Source organism: Amblyomma maculatum, chromosome 11, assembly GCF_055883805.1.
Source record: "Amblyomma maculatum isolate TAMU_Amacu chromosome 11, ASM5588380v1, whole genome shotgun sequence".
In the NCBI taxonomy this organism is placed as follows: domain Eukaryota; kingdom Metazoa; phylum Arthropoda; class Arachnida; order Ixodida; family Ixodidae; genus Amblyomma; species Amblyomma maculatum.
Genome location: NC_139354.1, coordinates 40,605,504 through 40,632,846, shown reverse-complemented (window position 1 = coordinate 40,632,846; position 27,343 = coordinate 40,605,504).

Genomic DNA, 27,343 nt, shown 5'->3' with positions numbered 1-27,343 from the left:
AAACAGGCAGGTGTATAAATACCAGATTGAAAGAACACAACAATAATGTAAATGATGGTGACCAGGGCCATCTTAGCACGCACTGTAGTAATTGTGGTGATGAGTCTACACGACGCCGCAGAAAACCTTGCGTGCCTGCGTTCCAAAAAAGAACAATCGTTGCTCGACACAATGATCAGTGTGTCAGGGGGATAATTGAGGCGGTAAACATAGCTCGTACAGAGGAAAGGTGTGCAGCATGCCATCTGTCGCACTAACGAAGAAAGAGCTGAAGTTTCTGGATCGATGGTGATTAGAACCTTGTCCTATTGCCTATGCCTTTCATGCTGATAGCTTTTCCTGCTCTTTCCTGCTGAAGCTTCACATGTGTATAAATGCGTGGCATATCAGAGAAATAAATAGTTGGAAGTCAGCGCTCTTTTCACTTTGTCTGTCGTAGTCCCTTCTTGTGGTTCGCGCTGCAATACAAGTAAATTATTTCAGTTGGTGCCACGATATGCAGCAGATATAAAGCACGCGGCCACGGTGGCACGGTGCCACGCGATATATGCGAGATGCAGTGTGAACACGTTGCGCTTCTCAGGTTCCTGTGCAATTACATTCATCATTCGCGGAATGATGAATGTAATGTGTATGGCCTCTGTGTATGCTTTCAAACAGACAATTAGGCGCCGGTGCAGAAACGGAAGGAATACGGCTACTTAGGGTAGGTATCGGCGACATATTCAAACCACAAGGGTGCAATGAAGTCAAGAATACCAATATTATTGAGTGGTTTGTTTGGTACTCTCAAATGGGCAGCCTGCTGCATCCCTCAGAAGAAAGCATGTGACACTAAACTATTATATATGCTCGTGATGAAGCAGACACAGACAGGTCAGTGAAAACAGCAAAAAAAAAACAAAATATGAGTGGACAGCACAGTGAGGCATGTGCGCACTTATATATGATTGCCTTAAAAAAAGCAAGAGGACTGAAGAACGCCTCAGGGAATGGATGCGAGTAATGACCCTTTAACCAGTATCAAACAGAATAAATGGGCGTGGCATGACATCCAACATGTGTGAAGGCAGTATGACCGGTTCTCTTGAAGGGTAACGTAAGATTTCAAGGGAAGCCACGTGTAGCAAGGAGTTCTAGAAACATAGGCCAGCAGACTTCATTAGGAAATTGGATAAATAACTTCACCGCTGATGGTGCAAGATAGGTTTATTTTGATAGTGGTTAAGTTGATGACAATAATGGAGCAGTGGTAGTGTCCCTCAGGGCGACACATGCTGATTCCAGGTATAGGTTTATTGGTACCTGTCTGAAGCAAATCGCGGAATAATGTCCGTCTACCACAATGCAAGCATGATGAATAACGTTGCACTGCTGACGAAGAACTGCCAAAAAATAAGGTTTTATCGGTGATTTGACGCTCGAAATCACTGATTTGCAATTTCCACATGGAAGCACCAAAACGATGAAATCAGCCATATTAGAATTGCGTATCAGAGACCTAACGATGAAGGGAATGTAAAGGTTTTTCATTCACCAGTTGAACGCAATGAATACAAACAATACGTGACGTGAAAATTATTTTGTAAAATAAAAGTGTAGTACCAACTACGCATACATCTGTTAGTTCATTCGTAGGCCCTGCTGACCATCCATCCATCCGTGCAACCATCCTTTTAAGATCCAAGTTCCTTCATGTTCTCGCTTTTTCTATCGCCCTCACAAAACCATACACGAGTTCGGAATAGGGAAAGGGGCTGTGCAGACAGCCGTTTAGACTGACCATAGGAAATATCAGCGTTGGCAAAACGGCTTTAATGCATCGGGAAGACGATTAGGGATGGAACTAGCTGAAGACCAACGAAGATGATCTAGTGACGATCAGGGGCAGGAGAAAGATGAGAAAGAGAGCATATTGCTGCTTGATAGGGTAAACAAACAAAGTCAGCACGAAAATTCTTGAGGTTCTTCAAGGTGGAGGAAGGAACGGGGTGTGATACGTAGGAGATCGGAAAGGGGAGCACAGCCCTATAAGTCTTTTAAATTAGCTACCGATCCCAGCGACGGACGCCGCATGGTTGGTGAGAAGGTGAAGAATAGAGGACAGTAAGAGACTCTGGTGGAAGCGGGGGAAGAGCAGATGTTGAGGCGTCAAACTGGCCCGCATGGTTTAGAGGCGGGCGCGTACAGTTGTTGCTGCTAGAATGGGGAGCATCATTTTGAAGGCAAAACTGTTACAACGGAACACAGTTTGTGAATAGGACGCATGACGTCCCTTACACGACTGGGTGGCCGAGTTTGAGGTAGGCACTTTTAAAGGCAATAAGATAGTTTTGGACTTTAACAGTACGCTGTAATGGGCGAGTTTGATGGAGTTCATTTTGTGGAATAGCGCAAACGATACAAGGGGCAGAAGAAAGAGTAGACGAAACGGGCGCTTTCTAGCAACTGAAGGTTTAGTTTAAAGCACATGAACTATATAAGGAGAAACCACGCAAACCTAAAAACAATAATATCAAGGATTACGCTGCAAAGAAAGGCATTTATCACTGAAGGCTGTATCATTATTGTGTAGAGTAACGGGATACTTTGCCACACATGTGTCCGGGTTCTTAGCTGTACCGTAAGCTTCATAAATCTCCCTGCCTATCTGGTTGTTGCTGTAACATTGGATTGTTGTTTTATGCAAGTCAAGAAGGCAAGGTTCATCTTTAAGATCATTGCAATCCCGGCAACGTGGCACGAGGCTAGAAGAGGGGGATCTTTTCACAGCAAATAAATTTTTGTGCTATTTCAGTCTCTCAGACGTCGTGTACAGAGTTCCAGTGGCAAGCAGAAAGATATATGGCCAAACCGGCAACTGCATTATATCAGTCTAAAAGAGCACAAAGTTCCCTTTTAAAATTTGAAAATAAAATTTCAGCTGTGTCTATGTCAGTACTCGAACAACCATTCTTCCATTGCTCAATCCAGCACGATAACCGCCATTTAACGCAGGATTTTTTAATTGCATAGAAAACCTTTTTGAAAACACGAAACCTCAACAGCTAATGCCAAAAACTGTATGGGGTAAAAATGAGAGCCCTCCATAACCCAGCAACTCTCAACTCCGACAAATTTCAAGTACCTGTGAGGCACAGGCAGACATCGAGATACGCTGGCTAGTTCAACGGCTCTTCCAGGGCAGCATATAGTCCCCTTATACAAGGGCACTGCTGCTCTCTAAACTAAAGCATCGACGACTGTGAAGATTCGGCACGGCAGACCCTCATAGAGGTCTCTCGCAAACGGAAAAGCACGATGAACATAAATCGTAAGGCACATCATACTCTTTTTCCACAGCCACAACACGTATGTTACAGGGTGTAATTGCAATGTCCGTCTTGTGCATCCGCTGTAAGTCCAACAACGCCGCATGATAACGAAGAATAAAATAAAGATCAATGGTCTTAGCCCATTACACACGGAGACATTCACCGGCCATGGGAGATCATCTCCTTAGCGAAAAGGCATATCTTGATGTGGTCATTTATGCTTGCAAATATTAGAGCTTAATTTCATATGGTTGTTTGCACATGTGCTTAACGCGCTTTAACATGCTAGTTTCAAGACAACTCTAATAAGGTTGTCGGTACAAAGGCATAGGCCACTAAGACTCAGTAAGTACCAGGGTATTCTGCCTTCTGGAGAGACTATACAGGTAGTCTAGCGAAAAGAGCGCACTGAGTAAACTGCAGGTTTCCTAAAACTCCTTCAAAAATCCTGATAGATTTATTTCACTAGCCTGTCTAGTCGGTGTGCATAGATAATGCAAATATACCATAAGACATCTCGTTAACCACAGTTACTAAATGGCAGTGGTGCGCCATTTGAAAAATAGATATGCGAAAGAATTTCATGCATGACAAGTAAACAAATACTATTTGGCCAGAATGTACAAGAAGAAACAATGTAACAAAGCATAGGCTCCCGCTGATAGCACCACAGGACGGGTTCGAATATTCTCTGCATTACCTGCACATTCTTTCTATCTCAATGCAGAACCTGCGGGACGTAGACAAGCATTTGAAAATAAAAATATTCGCACTTTGCACGAGCAAATACTGAGGGTTTACGACCAAGACAAGCCTGGTGTCTTCGCCTCATAGAAATAGTTGTAAATTCTAATAAACTCCAGTGTTGTGAGCATGGTTAAAAGAACCCCTAGGTAGTAAAGGGAGCTGCAATATTAGCTCATGCCCCCAAAGACTCGGCGTCTTAACCCATTGCCAGAACAAAATGCTTTGTATATGTTTAAATTAAAAGAAGCACGTGATACTTTGCAAAACCGTTCACTAGAATTTAAAGCCTAGAGTACACTCTCTTTATTTTAACAAAAGGGGACAATTTTATTCGATCAGGTCAAAGTCTGAATTTTACATTAAGCAATTGGAAGCCGTGAATAATTAAGCTTTTATTAATTCTGAGACAAAGGGCTCAAAGATGACTTCCTAAAAATAATATTTGCAAGTTCTAAGATCAAGAATAAGAAATCATGACAGACTTTATGATGTGCTTTTACAATTAAAAAAGCGTTAGTGGTTGTTATAATCTAGTCCAAGTGTGCTATTACGCATATTGTATTAAGGGGAAATCCTTAGATACCGGTTTTAAAAGGTCGCGTTCTGAGCAAGAGGAAAGCGTAGAGGGCCAGGAGAAGAAACAGCAGTGTCTAACTACAATTCTGAGAGGGGGCAATTTTAGAATTGAGAGAAATGTAAACGGCAGGGGCGGAGTATATTGAGGAAAAGCAAAACGGCGCCGCTGGGGAGACAGAAGATGTCAATGGCGGCGTCAAAAAAACAGGGTGGACATGGTGACAAGGCACTTTGAGCGCTATTGTCTGTATTGTACACGTAAGGGCGCGGGGCAGAGGTCCATTCCTTATTAGTTTGGGTGCCGATGCGCCAGGTCCTAGTTGCAAAAGTGGTTGCAGTATCTAGAGCGGCTTGAAATGCCGTTCATCGTATCCACCGTCGTGAAGTAGAGGCTTAAAATATGTGGTGTCGCAAGATTGATTGACGCACGGTGGAGTTGGTGTTAAAGGCTAAAAAAGTATAACGAAACATCGAAGCAGGCTTTGGCTTTCATATTAGAACGTTCTAACCATCAGCAATAATGTTTCTTGCTTTTTGGCAGGATGCTCATTAAAAATGGCACTGGATACATTTTAGGGCTAATAAGCACTATATTTGAAACTCTGTAAGACAGATCTAGCATACACGGTGACTGCAAGGGAACACTCAAGCAGTTAGAAAAATTAGGATTTACACAGCGGACAATTTTTCGTTGCTTCTTTGTGTTCGATGCTTAAGTAGTCGCACAAGATTGGTGCAGAAAACGCCTATCAAAAAACAATTCACCTTGTCATCCGGGTAAAGACCACAAAAGTGAGATATTAACCAGGCATATTTAAAATTACCGCTTTTTAGCAGACAGACAACCCGCGAAGCAGGGCGTTCGACCGAACTGGGTACTGTATTCACTCATTCTTGTTACGTTACCAGTGGAGGCTGTAGAGTGCTACCACAACGCAATGAAGAGGCAGAGTGCGCATCCAGCATGACAGAAGACAGCGGCACCTCTCCATTTACCCTCTCTCATCTACTGCCTAAACTCCATCGCAGTAGTTCCCTTGTGCACTACAAAAGCTACGATGAGTGCTTACCAGAACGTTCTGGCGCTGCAGAATGTAATGTCTGTATAAAACGGCTATACGAGAATATGTGGTGGCATGTGCGCAAGTGCGCATTCGAGAAACGTTAATTCAAATCGGACCTTATCGTACGCTCACATTACGTAAGCTATTTATTATATTTAGTGTTGGCGATTCAAGCTTATGGTGAAATCGTCTTGGCAAAATAGCGGTGCGCTTCGAAGCAGAGCGTCTCGACTCCGAAAGAACTTGTCGTTCTTACTGAAATTTTTAGAATGTCTCGTAATCAGAAACACAGCACATGGCTTTCGTTTGTATAGTTATCACCTGTAGCAAGATATACGGCCGAACAATTCCTTTTATTTCTTATTTCGAGCCATGATTCGGGCTCTCTTATTCCTAAAAAAGCGCAGGTTATTCAATGTACGTGGCTGCCACCGCCTTTTTTGTCATCATCGTGCTATATTTTAGCTTTCCTTTAAAGTATAGCGGCACTGAAGAGCAAACAAAAAACGGGATTGAGACTCTAATGCGCAGGACGACAAGCACCGCCTTAGACTCGTTCTAAACATTTGCAAATCTGTTTCGGTGCACATCTTGTTTAGAAGAGCCTTCTTGATGGCTATAGACAGCACAATAAGGGAGTAATTACTCATTGCATCCACCCAAGCGCAGCCAACGGCTACAAAGGAAAGCTATACAGCTTTCTCAGAAACTTCGTAGTTAAAGAAATATTCGTCCTGATCTGAATCGAACCTGGCACCACCGCCTTTCCGGGGCAGTCGCTCTACCGACTGAGCTAACCAGGACGGTCAGCAGATCAGACGGTAGGGCGAGAGCGAATGGATCTATAACTCGAAGTGGGAATGGTGTTGGTCAAACATTTAGGGGAATCCCCCAAGGTGGAGTAGAATTGTAATAAGGGAGTAATAACTCATTGCATCCACCCAAGCGCAGCCAACGGCTACAAAGGAAAGCTATACAGCTTTCTCAGAAACTTCGTAGTTAAAGAAAAATTCGTCCTGATCCGGGAATCGAACCCGGCACCACCGTCTGATCTGCTGACCGTCCTGGTTAGCTCAGTCGGTAGAGCGACTGCCCCGGAAAGGCGGTGGTGCCGGGTTCGATTCTCGGGTCAGGACGAATTTTCCTTTAACTACGAAGTTTCTGAAAAAGCTGTATAGCTTTCCTTTGTAGCCGTTGGCTGCGCTTTGGTGGATGCAATGAGTATTTACTCCCTTATTACAATTCTACTCCACCTTGGGGGATTCCCCTAAATATTTGACCAACACCATTCCCACTTCAAGTTATAGATCAATTCGCTATCGCCCTACCGTCTGATCTGCTGACCTTTCTGGTTAGCACAGTCGGTAGAGCGACTGCCCCGGAAAGGCGGTGGTGCCGGGTTCGATTCCCGGATCAGGACGAATTTTTCTTTAACTACGAAGTTTCTGAGAAAGCTGTATAGCTTTTCTTTGTAGCCGTTGGCTGCGCTTGGGTGGATGCAATGAGTAATTACTCCCTTATTACAATTCTACCCCACCTTGGGGGATTCCCCTAAATATTTGACCAGACAGCACAATGTTTGCATCTCTCTAGGACAATTATCATTCTAACATCATCACTGCGCCCATTGAGCTGTTGTTGAGAATAAATATTAACTATAACCATTGGTGTAACAATCATGTTTCATACATTTTGCGCTGATGACATCGTTCATGACCCGACAGAAATATTTTCTTGCGTTGAGCTTTCCTTCAGCACCTATGTGCGATCTAAATACGTTGGAGCACGGTAAGGCGTTTTAAATATAGCAATTAGGTTAGCTTAACCAACATCGGCATCCAGGTACTTCTTTGGAGGCACATTCGCGGAAACAATGGTGAAAGGCTCTACATTTAGGCCCGAAGAGTCCCACTATGCATTTTTTCCTAGTGTATGGGCAACACCACCACGAAAAGTCGCTGATGTAACATTATCTCCCTCGGCTGTCTGATGGCGCAACGCAGCAGGCTCTTTCAAGCGGGAATAATCGATCATATTGGTGCAGCATATGCCGTTTGTTCACGTCGTATAAGACGTAACTGAGCTCTATTCCTCCGAGCCATGCGTATGTCTTGGAAAGACACATTTACTTTTTTTCTTTATTTTCTTTCCCAACTGTTCTACCTAATATTACCATTTAGAACCTCTAAGTTATTGCAATATATGGAGAAAAACATTTCAACATTATGGTACAGCTTAGATGAATTTTGCGCTCAGGGTCCATACAGAAAGTTCTGCGAAAAACGGGTACTCACTGAAATGTTTTTTCCATGTACTCTCTATCCTTCCGGTCAAAACCCCATTCTCTTGTAGAACCGAATCTAATATAAAAATAGGTAGCAAATACCAGTAATAAATTCGACAAAATATATCCACGCTAGAACGTTTCAACACAAGAAGAGCTCAGTTTATTTATTTTCGCATGCTGCAGCCCCGAACGGACAATCGTAAGAAAGAACAATACAAAATAAAAAACAACATGCTAAAACGCAGTACGGTAAAGACAGCAAAGAAGATGGAACAAAGAAAGAAATTCACCCAAAAGGTGAGAACGATTAGATCATGCAAGTGAATGGCAATATTCAATTGCTTGAGGGGAAAAATATGTTTGAAGGTGTCCGAACGTGCATAAGTACTCTGCCGTAGTTCAACTTCAGAGAATTTAGTAAATTATTTATTAGAGAAGCAATAGCCCGTATGCATAACGGTGCTCAAAAGTTCTGACATGCTGACCTACCGCTTTTTGAGGTTATGATAAGGGATGCATTATTCATTTTCATCATCATCATTATCATCATCAGCCTGACTATGCCCACTGCAGGGCGAAGGCCTCTCCCATATTTCTCCACTTAACCCGGTTCTGTGCTAGCTGCATCCACTTGACCCCTGAAAACTTCTTAACCTCATCCGCCCACCTAACTTTCTGCCGCCCTCTGCTACGCTTTCCTTCCCTTGGAATCCAGTTTGTTACCCTAAGTGACCATCGGTTATCCTCTCTTTGCACTGCATGTCCTGCCCATGTCCATTTCTTCTTCTTAATTTCCACTAGAATGTCGGTACCTTGATTTATTTCTCGGACCCACTCTGCACGCTTCCTATCTCTTAATGTTACCCCTACCATTTTTCGTTCCATAGCCCTCTGGGTTGTCCTCAACTTAAGTAGAACTCTCTTGGTTATCCTCCACGTTTGAGCCCCATAGGTGAGTACAGTTAAGATGCAACTGTTGTATACTTTCCTCTTGAGCGATACCGGTAAGCTGCTAGACATAATCTGCGAGTGCTTGCCAAATGCGCTCCATCCCGATCTTATTTTTCTTGTTATTTCCTTTTCATGGTCCGGATCTGCGGTTACTACCTACCCTAAGTAGACATATTCGCCTACTACTTCGAGTACTTCGCTACCTAACGTAAACTGCTGCTCCTTCCCGAGGCTGTTGAACATTACCTTAGTCTTCTGCATATTGATATTCAAGCCTACCTTTCTACTTTTCTTGTCTAGGTCATCAATCATTATTTGCAGTTCATCCCCCGAGTTGCTTAGCAAGGCAATGCCATCAGCAAATCGCAGATTACTGAGGTATTCTTCATCTACCCTTATCCCTAACTGCTCCCATTCCAAGTCTCTGAATACTGAATTAATGAACTCTAGACCTACACAGGATGGAGGTAGAAACATTCGCTGGCTGTCGTTTGAAGTGCTTCAAGTGCATATTTTTATCAATGCATAAATACATTCAAATCATATTTGCATTATCAGTTAGGGGCAGATAATTGTTCTTTTTAGAGACTAGTTTCTCGCTAATATTTAACCAATGTACCACATGAAGAACATAGTTATGTTGCCCGGTAGAAAGTAAGGAGTGAATGGGATTCGCCCAGGACAGGTTGGTTGGGAAGATGAGATCCACGTATTTGTATTTAGAACATCTTGTAGGAAGTTATCGATAAATTTGTTGGTGTAAAGGGACGGAGAGACCCCGTTTATAATTGACATTATGGCCTCAGGGAAGTTAATTTTGATTTCCAATGCTGCACATGGTCTACATATCCGACAGAATGAAACAGGGTAAGGATGTGTTGTGTTAGTGGCTCACGGCACCGTTGGATCGCCTGCCTCGTGTATACCCCTCCTTCCTCTCTCCTTTGTCCTGGGAGTCCGGCGGGTCATCTCGCGGGTGCAGAGAGCTTGAGTGCTACATGTTGGCATGTGTAACAACGGTTACCCGGACTCGCGAGCCTTTCCGTCACCAAGGATATCTTTACAAGGCAAGCGCAACACAGCAGTCTACTTCACGACTACGGATGGCTGAAAGGTTCCAGAAAAAGAAGGTCGCATGTTGTCCTCTTGCCACTTTATCTAAACCCGTACGCGCATAATCATTGGCTGGTCTTTAATCGCTCATCCACTCGTCCGTGGTGTTCGGTGACGGGAGAGAAGGTCATGCAACTGCCCTGTTACAATCTCGGTGGTGACGACCCTTCGGGTTTCGAAAAAAGTGTTTTTTAGGGTCTTGCACACGTGCGCCGCGCGAGGAAGGACAGATGCCCCAGAAACAGAGCGGGAATGGTCACCCTGGCTTGTACTCGGCATACGGCACTTGCTTCGCAATTGTGTTGTTTAGCGAAGTGCTTTTTCATGTCGGTCCGAAAAGCTCTAGCTTTGCGTGGAAATTCTAAACTACTTTGGTGAACGTCCTCAGCCTTTGCGAGTAAAACAACCGTGGTGGTATCGGCGCAGCATTGGTCTGTTTAGGTTACGCTAAATTCCAGTGATTGTCTATATAAAGCTGAATTCTAATTGGTGTGTAAAATGTGGCCCAGAATCTTGGATGACGAAATTTGGTTGGATGTTCGACAAAATAGAGAGAGTACGCCAATTATCACCCTCATATAGGCGGCCTTCTTTTAGAACTGCCGTGAACCCTGTCTCGAAGTGAATAAACGGGCTTGTTCAAGAAGTCTGTTCCAAACATTAACGTATCGCCCTACGAGCGGCCGGAACTTGGCAGTCTTCGTCTGATGTCTTCCACGATCACTCCATCCCACCCTCAGTACCGATAACATCACCACTTTGCTTTGAATTTAATTGGATCATTAAGAGAATATAAAATATTCTAATCTAACATGAAGCATTCGGCATACAGTAGACGTTTAGAGGAATTCAGCAAGGCTGTTTCTTGGGTTAGTTGGTGCAGTTTGTCAATTTTGGCGAAGCCTGAAGGGCAAAAAAGAAAACGAATGCCCTGGTAGCAAATAGGTAAATTACAGGGAGCGAATCAGAAGACCAACGATACTGGATAGATGCCTGATCACATATATATATGGCGCTGGTGAACATTCTCAAGGTTCGTATACATACAGACAACATAAATACCCAAGAAAGTAGCAGGGGGGACAGCGGCCGATGTAGCTCAGTTGGAAGAGCACCGGACGCGTTTTTCGGAGGTCGTGGGTTCGGATCCCACCATCGGCACGTTGTTTTTTCTTCTACTTTGTGTCTAATCATCTTTCCCCTAAACAGATTACATTACTAATTTCTGTGGTTATCCAAGTAAACATTAAAAAAAAAGACAAAGTACCATCCCCAACGCTTTCCTTGGCCTCGCCGACTGTTGGCTTCTTTCCTTCATGTATTATAACGAGCACCCTCATTTCCCCTTGATTGATCTGCTTGTAGCTTACGGGGGTCTCGGTTCTGGCAGTCTTGAAGCCATAGGTAGCGTAAGAGGGTTCTAGCACAGCTTTCGCCCTCGCTCTTGATCACGTTCTACGCGACGCTGGCGGTAACAAAGGACGTCCCACGTCCACCGCTATGGCTGAGGGTGGCGCTGGTGAACACTCTCAAGGTTCGTATACAGACAACATAAATACCCAAGAAAGTAGCAAGGGGGACAGCGGCCGATGTAGCTCAGTTGGAAGAGCACCGGACGCGTTATTCGGAGGTCGTGGGTTCGGATCCCACCATCGGCACGTTGTTTTTTCTTCTACTTTGTGTCTAATTATCTTTCCCCTAAACAGATTACATTACTAATTTCTGTGATTATCCAAGCAAACATAAAAAAAAAAGACAAAGTACCATCCTCAACGATTTCCTTGGCCTCGCCGACTGTTGGCTTCTTTCCTTCATGAATTATAACGAGCACCCTCATTTCCCCTTGATTGATCTGCTTGTAGCTTACGGGGGTCTCGGTTCTGGCAGTCTTGAAGCCATAGGTAGCGTAAGAGGGTTCTAGCACAGCTTTCACCCTCGCTCTTGATCACGTTCTACGTGACGCTGGCGGTAACAAAGGACGTCCCACGTCCGCCGCTATGGCTGAGGGTGGCGCTGGTGAACACTCTCAAGGTTTGTATACAGACAACATAAATACCCAAGAAAGTAGCAGGGGGGACAGCGGCCGATGTAGCTCAGTTGGAAGAGCACCGGACGCGTTATTCGGAGTTCGTGGGTTCGGATCCCACCATCGGCAGGTTGTTTTTTTCTTCTACTTTGTGTCTAATTATCTTTCCCCTAAACAGATTACATTACTAATTTCTGTGATTATCCAAGTAAACATTAAAAAAAAAGACAAAGTACCATCCCCCACCCCTTTCCTTGGCCTCGCCGACTGTTGGCTTCTTTCCTTCATATATATATATATATATATATATGGTGTGCCTGTGTGTGTGTGTGTGTGTGCGCGTGCGTGCGTGTGTGTGTGTGTGTGTGCGTGCGTGCGTGCGTGCGTGCATGCATATTACTAAAGATTATAGTGTGGTACGGATTAAATTGACAAGCGAGAAACGTGGGATAGAGCGCCATTCCCAACTGATTTCATGTGCACAATGGTCAGTCACCAACTAGCCCAACAAGAAGTTCTCATAAGCTATAGATTACAATTTGTGCGCAGTGATTCAAGAAATATGCTATCAAGTTTACTAAATGAGGGCTCATAGAAATAGAATTCTGTGGCTGTGATGGCTTCGAATAAACTACGGTATCAAAACATTTGGGAAATTGTACGAATACGGCATGAATAAGAAACATCTTTTGAATGCTACACGTTATATAGTGTGTGAATCCGGGGTATCTTATTATCTTTAATCGGGGTATAAATTCATGCTGAACATCAGAGGTTATGACACTTCATTCAAGGTATTGTAGAATGTATCCAAGTATCTTGTACGATTAAGCAGTTAAAGATATGTGCTTGTAGATAGATGGCAACATAAGGCCTCTAAACTACGTCAGCGAAATATCTGGAATCCGGTGTTAGTACTTTAAAAATTGTTGACGTATATAGCAAGCAATGCAGAAACTTAAAGGCAAGTGTTTAAACTGAAGCTAACAGCTGAAGCTTGCAATAGGGGTGCATTCGTACATCCTCTCGGTCTCCGTTTCTACTGTATGTGTAAAGGAGTTGAGGCATGTTGTCTTCGAGTATTCCCAAATACTCTTGAATAACGCACGCACCAATGTTCTGGCCCCAAAGCCTAAGCCGGCAGTTAATTACACAACTCAAAAAACTGTAGCAAGCATTATGAAAACTAGCACATTTGCCCCAAATATGGCAAAACAGAATTTGTTTACTAAAGGTAAATATCAAACCTAACATTATCCTGGCGCAAAACAAGTAATATTTTCGGCTTATAGTGACTGCGTAATTGAAAAATAAAGTCTGTAATAAAACAGGCCATCCAGAAAACTTCATTTACAGGAAAAGTAATCAACAGTTGCTTTAGCATCATTAAATGTTAGTACCGACTTCACCATTTGTTCACATTAAATGGCGTGAAAGCGTACAGGAAGTAGTGTATAGGTGGAGTGCACATAAAATACAACGGCTTTGCCATTGTTCCACAGTCATATAAAAATTCCAGCCCTTATTTCTCATTAAACAGTTTATCGCAATTAGTTCAACATAAAACACATTTCGAAAAGAGTGTACAGTACAGCACGATGTTTCTCTAATAGACAATATGAAATACTTCTACATCGCAATTATGTTTATTATTACATTTGAGCAAATGCAAATGCAAATAACTGGTGCTCACATGCGTGCTGTCGCTCGTGCAGGAAATTCGTAAGGCTTCTCAGAAGTATAATATATGACTGCTGCACTTAATCCCGGAGTGCAGAAAGTGTCAATGGTTTCAAGATCTGCAAAACAAAGAAACATATTGAAATATGAATACGTGCGTGACCCGGGGGCCACGTGGCAACATTTTAATGCGATAGCGTTCTAAAGTCGGTTCTCTAAATAATCCAGTGTTAGTGTTATCGACATGGTGAACGAAAAATCACGGCCGTGCCTATAAGAGACGCGATTTGGCAATCGGCATAATTAGACACTGGGCTTCTTTGATTTATCAAACCCAAGCCGTTTGCAGGCCTGCCAGAACATTTACGCATGACAGGAAGTGGCACAATGATAACATGGGCTCGCGGCCACTAGAACTCACCAGCTGGCACACACTATGTTAGTAATGCTCAGCGATATAATACCTCGACAAGGGGCAGTGCGGGGTAGCCGCCTCGGACTGCTCTCTGCCAATCTTACTTTGGGTTACGTCGTTCACCGGTGCAAATTCCGTACAGCGCATCGCTAAAAACGCACGCGTGCAGGAAAAATGGGCTTTTTGGTTTGGTTTGGTTCGGTTTAGTTTGGTCTGTGGGGTTTAACATCCCAAAGCGACTCAGGCTATGAGAGACGCCGTAGGGGAGGACGCCGGAAATTTCGACCACCTAGGGTTATTTAACGTGCACTGACATCGCACAGCACACGGGCGCCTTGCTTCTCGCTTCCATCGAAAAGCGGCTGCCGAGGCCGGGATTCGATCCCGCGCCCTTGGCAACAGTAGTCGAGCGCCGTAACCACTGAGCCACCCCGGAGGGGTACTTTCTGAATTAAGAAAGAAAAGACAAGAAGTCATCATGGACGGCCGAAGACGGTAGAAGGTATAGCTGCTCGCGCTCCGGACGATGGAAGCGTGTTGACTTCCGTCGGTTAATGGTGAAGCGTACATGAGAGTATCGAGGCGCCTTCAAAGCGAACTGTAAATTTTAAACTGTTTTATTTCGGACAGCACCTGAGGACCACAAGCATTTCTCATTCAACGAAGGGATGATTTTCGCGTCGTTTCCCCCGCAGGGGCATCTATTACAGCATACGTTTGTTATACTGCGTGACACCACGAACCCCGAGCGCCCATGTTTTAATGTGCGGTAAAGCCTCATGACCATGGAAAATGGAATCGTGGCGGCTGAACGTACACACCCAGCTGGAGTCACTCACCTGCTGTGATGCGTATACATAGCCTCGAAAGCACAAGCCAGCTGAGTGAATGTTTCTCGTGCAATCACCTTTACTGTTAACAAATATTTAGCAGCATACCGCGGATTTATATTATTACAGGGGCTGGTACAAAACCAGCGTATAGTAGTAATAGTGCTAATCATTCGCTGTGTACAACGCTTGATAGGTCGAGTGAGAGGAGTTACAATCCGGCCTCATGTATCGGCGTGCATGTACGATGGTCCACACCTGGAAGATTTCCTCTTCCTTTATTCAAATTATAGGTGATAGTAAATACATTTAGTAGAGCTCAAATATTTCTGAACATCTTCCGAAGTATTGCCGCCTTTTCAATGCCCAGAAAAATAAAAGGCCCCACGCTCGAATCGTGTCCATGCACATTACTGGGATGTAGCCTCTGCGACCACGTTCTAGAATATCCTTGAACAGCACCGTAAAGTAAGCCAAGGCTAGAGGCTTAAAAGGTGAAGTATATTTTGAGAATCCGAATTCATTGAACGTAATAATAGGCAAACATTATTATCATTATGATCATCAAGAGCAGGACTATACCCACTCCAGGACAAAGCACTTTCACATACTCCTCCAATTTATCCGGCCCTGTGCTTGCTGTATCGACAGGAACGCTGAAACTTTATAACCTAATCCACAAATCTTACCTTCTGCCGCCTCCGCCTATGATTCCCTTCCCTTGGAATTGAATTTGTTACCCTTAACGACCGTCGGTTCTCGTCTCCCCGATATACACGTCGTGCCCATGGCGATTCCTTCTTGATTTCTACTACATATTGATTACCTTCCATTATTTCTTGCACCCAGTCTGCACAATGTCTACACAATAAAGCCCCCATGAAAAGCCCTTTACTAAAACTATAAAACACAAACAACTAAATAAGTATTTCGTCAGTACCGTTCTCTATGCAGAACGTTTGACATAGCTTTACAGGTCCCAAACAATAGGCGATATAAAACCATCCTGATACTCTCCCCTCGTAACTCACGCATACTGACGTGAAGGAATCAAATCAGGAAAACAATCCGCGATGGCGTCTACCGTGCTCCATTCTGCCGGCGTCACTTACGAGCCTCTAATTCGTGGACCCATCCAGTAAGCCCCGATGACATAATTTTGAGGCTTCCGTCATATGGAAGGTTACGGTGGGAGGAACATGTGCTAATTGGTTGAGAGCGGACACCTGGAGAACATTTACGAATTATTTTTAAATTATCAGCTTGGAGTAGGGATTTTAAATTTGGCTCCAATATTAAGAACGACCTTGTCTGTGAATTTTTTCCACTAGAATATTTTAGAAAGTACTGTTCTAGGGGTACTTTAAAGCTCTTAACGTTACACCTGTTATGGTTGGTTCCAAAGCTATTTCATTGTGCTAAACTTTAAGCGGAACTTGTTTTGTTAGCCGCCACGTTTAGCCCCATAGGTGATAAGTGAGTACCGGTAAGATGCAGAGGCTCTATTTCTTTTTAGCAATAACGGTAAGCAGCTTGTCATAATGTTTCGTACTTGTCAAACGCGCTACATTCTATATTTATTTACCTAAGTATTTACCGATGCTAGGTAGATCATCACTTCCAGTGATTAGTTGCTTATTCTGAACTGCTGTTATTTTGCGAGGGTGTTGAAAGGTACTTTAGTCTTCTTCATATACCTACCTTTATGCTTCTACTGCCTCGGTCATCTATTATTATTTGCAATATGTCCGATGATATACTTAGCAAGGGAGTGTCATCATTTATTCGCTGATATCCGAGATGTTCTCCACTAACACTTATCCCAACAGCTACCATTCCATTTCACTGAATACTTCATCTAAGCAAGTTGTTAATATTATGGCGTAGATCGTATCTCCTTGCCTAATACATTTATTCATGGCAATTTGGTAACGAAGAAGTATAATATGAAGAAGCCACTATACATATCGTCCAGTACAATCACATGCGGCTCATCTACACCCTTATTTCGTATTGCCTGCATAAATGCTGCGGTATCGACTAAATGAAATTGTGTCTTGCAATCAGTAGTTGCTATATCTATAGGCCTGTTATATAACGAACATTTGTCTACCACCTGGTTGATAGCATGTAAGGATCGATGGAGTATACCTTCAAAAAATCTACCTTGATCGTTTGGTTAACTGAAGTCCATGGTTGCCCCAACTCTTTTAGTGATTACTTTGGTGGTGATAACCTTGTAGGTAATGGGTAGTAAGGTGACTGCTCTGTAATTTTGCAATTCCTTACTATCCGTATTATTATGGATTTAGATAATGTATGCATTTTTACAAGACAGGGTGGCCCGTTTTGCTAGTACGTTTCTCTATATTCTCTAGCAGTGTTCTAGTAAACTGTGTGAAGAGGCATGATGTCGCACGGACACAAATAGGTAAACCACGACATTTGAAAAAAAAAAAAAAAACAAGCCATATATTACACACCACATGCCAGCAGAAACGAATACCTGCGCTGCGCTCGAGATTGTGCAAAAGGTTTCATGAACTACGTGGTCCTTCCAATCCATATAAACATGACCGCGCATGGTCCATACATTATACCCTCTCTTCGTCTTCTGCTAGCCACCCGAGCGCTGCCAGCTCAAAATGGTCGTGGCTTGTCTGCCTGCCGGCGGGCAGCCCGAAGCCACCCAGCCAGAGAAAAACCAGAGTGCTATGGCATCAGCCGGAAGTGGCCGGAGCAGCACAAGAAAACTTGAATGACTAGCTCCGCGATCGGGCGACACGCGGTTTGCGAAACATTTATAATCGAAGAGGCCCACTGACTCGTTAACAACCCCTGTTCATTTAGGACACCGCATGCGAAAGAGGAGTGGCAAACTTGGACAATACTTTGCATGGGTGGGTTAGCTGGTGGCCGAACTTTCTGGGACCGTTTGATTTCCTGGTCACTAGTGTTACTCTGAGCCCACAAAGGCACTTTCGTATGGCTTGGTTAAGTACGGTATTATGTATCGGTCGGGGTGTTCTTTGCATAAAATTTTAGCTTATTACTATATGCTATCAATACCTGTGATTTATTTGATACACAAAAAGGATTGCTTCTTCCGCTGCCACGTTAGTTCCCAGCTATACTCCAACTCCTGTGCAAACTTTCTTTCGAGGCCAGCTACCATACTGCCACTCACAAAATAATAACTCCCAAAATTGAACAGTCGCGTGCAAACGAGGTAGTCAGGACCCCTGCCCAATCCCGCAACCATAATAACGAAGTAGCCCATTCCGCTGTTTGATATGTCTGCCAAGAGACAGATACGAGTACTCAGGCAGCGCTAGAGATCAGCTGAACACGTGCACCGATATTACATTACACTACCGTTCAGAAAGACTTTGCTATCCTCCATCAAACGCATTCCTAACTTTCGATCACGACATAACATTGAGACATCTTCAAGCCCGCAGCGTTCCATCCTCAGCACTGGTGGCATTCGTCGCCAATCTAGCACTCAAACGGAAGTCCAGCCTGAGGGCCACATTCAAACATATTATGTTCGTCTGTCCAAGGACCGACCAAATGAATCCTCGCTTATCACTAGGATTGAGAGATTGCGGTCGCCTACCAGAGCCGGCCTGACAGAGGAGGCTGGTGTGCTTGGGCCTAAGTAGTCGCAATCTGGCACCGTCTGTCGGCATGGCAAACAGCCACACCTGTAGCTGGCTCAGCCCTTCAAACATAATTCTTGACTTCACCAATAATGTTTCACTACCAACATGGAGCTTCAAGACCTGCACGTGGAAAGGGCTCTTCTTGCTGCTGTATTACGCGATTTCTTATACAGTTCGTCGGGTCGAAAAGATGTCGCCACCCCAACGGCGGAGTCTTTACAAATGTAAAGCAAATAAACGTTTGAGATCAGGGCGGCCAATAGCATTGGGCGAATGCATAAGCACGTCGCGTGTTCCTAGGTTGCGCCATGGCTACACGGTGGAAGATGCTATAGCAACAACGTAATTTGTACGTCATATACTCGTTATGTACTTTTGGATGCCTTTCTTCCTTATGTACTCTTCAATTATATTTTTTTGATTCACACCCTTTACACACTTTCTGACCACTTTCTGTTGTTTATCGGCTCTTTCATGTCCAACCACATATATTTTAGGTTTTATGACATCGCACAGTGACATCACAACCAAAGTCGATATAACTGTCACTATTCCGACGTCCTCATAGGACACGTGGCCGGAATGGAAGCATCACGTGGCTCCTCTAGGACGATGGCTTTGCCCCCCTGGCCCTTTCGATATGTGAATAAATTAAATGTGTCTGAATAATTAGCTGATTACTCCGCATGCACCAAATATTTTCTACACGAAAATATTTTTCACCCTCGATTTAGTGCAGCCTTTCGTTTTCTTATACCTCGAATTGTTCGGACGTAATCCAACGGCACAATTCTCGTTGCAATACCTCGAAAACATATCTGATGTCTATTCGATTTATTTCGCTCATTGTTTAACAAATTATTCTGCATTCAGTGGTGGCATAGAGGTAGAACATATGCCTCGCATGCAAGAGCACCGTAGTTCGAATCCCGATGCCGCGCAATTCTTAACCGGATTAAAATATTCTAAGTCTGTATGGCATTGCGTAAGCCGGTTCGGGGTGCGACCTAATGCCGGTGAGCCCTTCCGGCAACGCATTCCCTCGTCGGAACAGGCATTGGCCACCCTAGTCCAGTAATTGGCCACAATCTTCCGTGAATAACACTGTAAAACCCCGGCCCTCAGTCACAAGCAGCTGCGGAGCAACTGACCACGGCGGCAGTCAAACATGTAACGCAGCGGGGGCTGCTAACAATTTCTGCCTCTGGACAGGCCGCCATTGGAAACTGGCATTTCCAATGTTTATTGCTTGAACCCCAAATATAGTCAAACTAGTTGAGTAGTGCTCTTATAGGGACTAGAGGGTACAAAATGGGATATCATAGCGCTTATTGTAGTTAGGAGGTGGAATGAGGCATATATTGTACAGAAGGACGGGTATGTACTGTGTTATCGGGGTTTATCGGGGAGACGTGAAATATGAGTAGCCTTCCTTGTTAATAAGGACATAACTAGTAATATAAATCAACTCTTTAGCATTAGTCAGAGGGTGGAAGGTATGAAATGAACGTTTTACAAGCATACGTCCCTATATGTAGTCATGATTACCAGGCCGTCGAAAGCTTCTAACAAGTTTTAGAATTGGCAATGTGGAAAGTAAAAGCACAATATACGTTTCTTATGGGCGACCTCAATGCCAAGGTAGGCACAAAGCAAGCTAGAGACCAGGCAGTGGACAACTATAAAATTTGAATAAGGAATAGCAAGGAGGAGGTATTTTTTCAGTTTGCTGAACGAAATAACTTGCAAATCATTGTACCTACTTCACCAAAGGGAAGAACTGGAAGTGGATATGGAAAAGCACTGATAGGGAGACTAAGCACAAAATTGGCTTTATACTCTGTTCTAACAATGGAATTGTGAAGGATGTTGAGGTACCTAAGTGGAAAGGTTCGATGCAGTGACTACGAATGGTAAGGTCTCGAGTTAATCTGATTTTAAACAGGTAATGGACACACTACTAAGTCAGCGGTACATCACCGAATTCGCAGTAAGGGGAAAAGCAGAATTCAGACTCTGGCTGAAGTCGGCCAATAAGTAAACAGAAATTCCAGTGGGCTTTAATGGCGCCTGACACTACAGTTACAGCGCATATGCATCGCGGGTGATGAAAAAGCCAGTTCGGCTCTCCGGGGAGGCGCGACGACGTCGTGAAAATTCGATACCGATAACGCATCGAGCTGGGGCCATCTAGATTCAGAATTGTTGTCTCGGGCGATGTTCCCGCGGAGAAGGCCGCGTTGGGACGCGAACTCAAAAAGCGTAGAAAATATCAGTGAGAAGCAGCAACAAGCACCTAAAGTTCTGCTCACGCCAAATGGTTGAATTGGCCGTTGCCTAGTCGAATCAATGGTTTCACCACATCCGCTGTTTTGTTATAGAAGAACACGCGTTCTGCTGAAATTGTTGCCAAATAGGGAGTCTACTTGGCAACGTGTGTTTGTATAACTTTATGTTATGCTTTCAATACACTCCTATATGGTCCATGAGACCTTTATACCAGGCAAGAGACATCCACGATGTTGCATATGCGAATCGAATATGCCCACTGTGGCAATGCACTCATGTGTTTCACTACCCTTGATCTCAGAAGTGTAATGATTAATCTTGTAGGACTGTTGACTTTCAGAATAAGCCAAGGCTTATTGAGAATTTCTAAATCTGCATTAAACGAGCACGTGTTAGCACGCAGTCGATAAACTCTTCTTAGATTTGCCAGCAATACTTTACAAAAAATGGGCTCAAACCCGACGACTCTAATCTAAGCACATTGGTTAACAACGCTAGTTTCACCCTTTTCTTTCCTCTACATGTTGTTGGAAACTGGCGACTTTTCGATGTTGCTAACACGTGAAATGTACTGGCAATGGAAATGTGTCCAGCTCATCGAGCCAGTCGAGCTCTAGTTGCTTTCGTCGGTTTACGAAGTTTTAGAAAAAGATATAGTAGCCATAAAACGTCCACAGGACTGAAGGTTGTTTTTTTTTATTGAAGAAGTATTTGTCTCGCCTAAACCAAAAAAACAACAAGGCACTGCAATAGAAAACACTGCAGTTTTCAAGAAAAACGGCCCTTCCTCATAATTCTTCGTTATAATCATGGAGTCAAGGCAATGTTTGACGGTATTCAGAACATGAAAAAAAAGAAATAAATACCATTGGTACTAGTATTTCGTCCATCAACTTAATAGAATATTTGGGAAATACCATAATCCTACCGCATTTTCCTTCAGAACGGCTGCAATGAGAGAAACCATTGCCAAAAAATGACCGTAAGAACATAAAAATTACGACGTGTCTAAAGGTACGTCCGACGTATCCATTCGATTCTCGTTAAGATACGGCGGACGTCGATATACAGGCTCATGGCTATATGCACGTCGAACGCGGCCACATTCCGCTTGCTACGCGTGAATGAATCTTATCCTCTATGATATCAGCTAGCCGCCACTCCCGATGAGGTGCTACGAAGAGTGCATCCGTTCTAACATAGATCACGGACTTCACTTAGGGTTGTGTACGGCAAGCATCGCTGTCACGCACATAGCTGCAGGCGATGCTACGTACTGCACCAGCTCCACCAGCTGGCATCGAGATACGCACATTCACGAGCACTTTCGCTTCGCACTAAACTATCACCTCGATCTGCCCGTAATGCGAGCGAGCTATCCCTAGCATTTACGCTGTCTTAGGTCCTGCATCGACCTCCGAAGATCTAGAGCCGGCACAACACACACACACCTCGCCGTGCAGAACATTCGGCAGTCCAAAGTATATGTATGTGAAATGGCATTATGCTCGTTCCTCACATGCAGACCGAGGAAACAGGATGTTTCTAGCTAAATTCTTCGTTTAAATTCTACCTCAGAGCCGTGGCAGAAGACATGCCAAATCTACCAGAGGCCTGCGCTGCTACTGCGGCGAGCTGCACATTGACTCGTCGAGGCGAAGACCTACTGCACCGCACCGCAAGAGTGCACAACCGGAAAGCCGGAAGCGCGAATGATCCGAATTCCCTGTGAACAGCAATGTTCTTTGGTATCTAGGGGAAGACTAGACTAAAGTGCTAAGCCTGCATCTTTTCTTGTCGTTGAATTTTGCGTACATGTAGTTTAAGGTTTAAACCCCCGCATGCTCCAGGTTAGCGTGACCCGACTGAACGGCCGCGCAGCTTTGAAACGATCGGGAGCGATATGCATGCATCGCCGGACTTAGGTACGCGGTAGAAAATATGCGCTGCACATTTCGTTGCAGAAGCTGACTCTTGGAATTTTGCAGAGTGCGCCATGCAAGTGATCGTTGCTACAACCACGCATCCATGTTCCAACGGCTGGCCTACCCCGAGGCGCATAAATGTTCAACCGTGGACGTATCAATGATCGAAGAGAGGACAGATTTTCACAATATTGGGCGCGAAATCGATAGCTACCAGTGCTCGTGCTAGAGAAATTCTGTCTTGATCATGCGCAATTCAGTGTTTCAGGTGTGGTCAGTAGCTGTAAGTTTGAACAGTTCGCCTGTCAAGTCAGCGGCGCCAGCGATGGACCGGCGGAGCGATTTTTCACGCTGCACCGCTGTCTTACTAGAAAGCCTACCTAGGCGCGTTTGACATTCAGCTGCTTTTTGTGGGCCCCGTAATTGAAAGCAACGCCTTCAGAAACGCGTTAAATGTTCAAAAGCGTATTCTCTTCAACAGTTTCACTCCAGGCTCTCAAAGCAGGCGGACGTTGATAAAACAGTTGAGCCTTTAGAAATCTGTAGAATCGCCTGCAGTTTGTAAAATTATTGGAATAGGTCACTTTCCGATCGCTGGGACATAGACCCTCATGACAGCGCTTTCACGCGAATAAGGACCACACCAGACCGAAAGCTTGCCTCATACAACATAGCTAACCAAGGTATACCTTACAGCATTGTGTTGATTTTTATGGTGCATAAGCGACTAATGCTGCCATGCACCAAGAACAAGGCTTAATGTATTTATTTTGTGTGTAATGACTAAAATGTTCTTTAGGATGTAACCTGTTTAGGAACATTTTAGGAAACCAAAAATGCAAGAAATTTGCACGTCTCTCCTAGGATTACAGTTCAGAAGAGCGTGTTGTCGGGCTAGTTGGTTCTGCATGGTATATAAGAGAAATGCGCAACAACTTAAACAGGACACTTATTCTCTTATTTATCTCCTAGGATCATGCTGGGATGGAAAGGGATCTGTTGCAAAATTGTACAAAATGTTTCCTCTTATTTTCTCGACTCTGGCGCACGTGTAAGATATGGTTTATTGTTAGTTCATCTCCACACTCCTTGCATATTGGTTTGTCCTTTTTCATAAGTATGAAGCTATGTGTGAGGTGTGGGTATTTGTTTTGTGAAGATGACCTAAAATGGCCTCCATGTTGTGTTTTTGATTACTGCATGATTTCCATTCCTTAATGACAGGTTTGACAAGTATAGTTTGTAGTTTATTTCAATGTTTCAAAAATCCTGCCATTTCACTCTCACTTTTCTTTGTACAAGCTTCTTGGTATCTTCATGCAGCATATTCACCCTCTGTAATTTAGCATTGCGTCAAGGTAACCTGGTTATTTCTTTTCCTCACCTTTCAAGACAACTGTCCCGATTTCATAAAGTGTAGGGTTTCTGACGACAGGAACTCCTTGGAAGTCACAAAAATAAATGAGATCCACAATCATGAGCTATTTAGGGTATGCATATACATGTCCATTGCTCAGTGGAATGGTGTCAGTACGCTGTTAGAACAGGTCTTGTGGTAACAACCATTGTCTGAGGTGGTCCTTTAATGGGCATTGAAATGCTATGTAACTACAGGTACTGATAGAACTCTTGATCATGTTATGTGATGATGCGATCCTTGCATGCATATAGGTATACATTTCAGAATCTGCAGTGCACCACTTGACCATTTGCCACTAGTTCGTGTGAAAATGTATTTTTCATGCATGTTAACCAGTATTTAACAGATGACCCCTGTGCACAAGCCAAAAGTGCCACGAGCCAAATTTCACAAGGCCACACGACATGGCAGGAGCTGTTAAGTCAAGCTTACAAAGTTATATTTGAAATATGTTCTGGGACGTTTCAGCTCCAATTAAGAAAGGTTGAGGCTTACAGAGGTCTATGCCAGGTTGTCTATCACCTAACAGGGCAGCCTACGACCGTATTCTAATGAGTATATCTGAGATAACAGAGACATGAATTAAGGAATTAGTAATTATGTTTGTAGCAAAGGGCATGTAAATTAACGGGAATCCCCAGTGGGATCTGCAGACAAGAACCATTAACGCTGGCACACCATACCCTTACAGGTGGAGATTAGGAGTCTCCCTAATTTTTTTTCAGCTCAAAGCTTGTCATTTCCTTCGTTCTTCCAGATGAGGAAGATGTGAAAATGATAGCATCGAAAATTCCAGAGACCCTCGTTAACAAGGATGCTGATCCCAACAGCGTAAAAAGGAATTTCAGAAAAGATGGGTGACTAGTAATGCTGGCAACAGTTGAAGCTAAGTGGAAAGGCATGAAATTGAAATGCAACATATGCAGAGATATGTTGCGAGACGACCAGTCTGTGGTGTGCGACATCTGTCTCCGTTAGTTTCATCAAGTGATTGGCCAAAGCAGAAAGGGCTTGTGGTTTTGTGATAAGTGCAGTGTAGTAGCATAGATGCAACCTTGCCCATTAATAATTGGAGTAGAGTAAGTGCATTGTTTTGTTTTTGTAAGATGTCCATGGTTTTCATGCAAACATTATAGGATTTTTTTTCCTAGAGAATGTTTGCTGAAATGTGAATATAATGTGCAATAAAACTAGTGTTTTCTTGCTATTTATTTTTTCTTGTATACATTAGTTCTGTGAAGAAAACCACAGGCTAGAAGGAAATGTAATGGCATGCATTTTGATACTTGGCCCCGTTGTGCTGGCTCAGTAGTTAGAGTGCTTGGCTGCTGAACCCAAATATGCAGATTTGGTTCCAGCCAGAGCAGGAGCATTTCAATAGAGGCGAAACAATAGGCCGTCATGCACCGTGTGGTATCAGTGCATGTAATAGAACCCCAGGTGGTCGAAATTATACCGGAGCCCTCAACAATCGTGTTCCTCATAGCCGTAGTTATTTTCGGATGCTAAACCAGATATATATCACATCATACTCTGAGTAAGATGCTATTCATGGTCAGTTAATCATACACTAAATGATCAATTTTTTTCTGCATGGTACAGCAGCTGTTGTACAATTTTACTTTAGCCTTCATGAAGAATATCACACTGGCTCCACATGGCCTTCTGTTGACCCTTGACATGCATCACAATCACACACCCGAGTATGTATTTGTCTAAGGGCACCTATGCATGCAAGGAGGGGACCGTTACTTTCCATTTGTCTGAACTGAAATGCACGATCCACATCATTTCTGTAATTCAACTGCCTGCTATTTGAACTGTCCAGCATTGATGCAAGTTTCAAAGAACTGCAATTAGCAAATTAATCCAAGCAGGAAACAATGCCAAGAACTTCTTCGGTTTCATCTTTAACAACTGTTTGAGAACTAAAATTAGCCAAATGTTGCAAAACATAGATGAGAGGTTACAAAATCTAAAAAACAATGCAGCCTACCTGTTGCATGTAGGGTTTCACATCCTAAAGTGACATATGTAGCTATGAAAAATACCGTAGTGGAGAGCTCCAGACTAATTTGACTGCCCGGGCTTTGTACTTTGCGTTGACATCTTGCAGGAAACAGAAGCATTTGCATTTCACCTGCACCAAAGTGCGACTGCCATCACTGGCATTAAACATCACGACCTTGGGGCAAGTAGCCGAACGTGCCACTAAGATGTCGCAGCGTCTACGTACATGCTATACACGTCAACCTTTCTAGCATTAAAGCTGTCACATGCATGGCAGATATCCATGTTCAGCTTTGGACTGACAAGTTTAAAAGTGTACTATTTGTGTTTGTCTAGCATGAAAAACAAAGGAAACTAAGGAAAAACGAAAAAAAAAATGAACATATGTTGAAAAAGCACTAGTCATTAACACATAAAGCATATTCTTTCCTTTATTAATGATAAAGTGGTCTTCAACAATAGTACAAAGCCTGAACATTTAGGCAGGTGCTGTGCCAGGCAGCTATATTACAGAAACCTGAAACATTTCACCTGTAGTAATGCGCATCCCGGCGGTGTGGGCTGTGCACTTATTTTTCGATCCACTAGCTCCAACATGCGAAAACTGCATCATGTGCATTCTCATTTTCCGAGTTTTGAGCTCTATAGTGCAGGCTAACAAATTGTCGATGACTTATTTTCGTCTGATTATTGCACAGCGCGTGTAAATAAATTACCACTGCACCTAATAAACACTGACATGCACGTGCAACATCGCCGATCATAAACAGACACACTGATGTCCGTCCGGACATCGGCGCACTCATCACAGCACTCTTCGTAGTCTCACACAGCACTCAAGTAGGACGTAATCTGTACATCACAGCATCTCACGGTAAGCACAAACCACACCTCCAACAAACACGAATGACGCGATGCTTGGGCTAGAGACACGCCGGCGGCACCCAGCTTTTTCAGCGACTACGTAGAACTTGCGGCACCAAACCTCAATGCGAGCAGAAAGCGATGCGTTACGTGACGCATCTCATCAC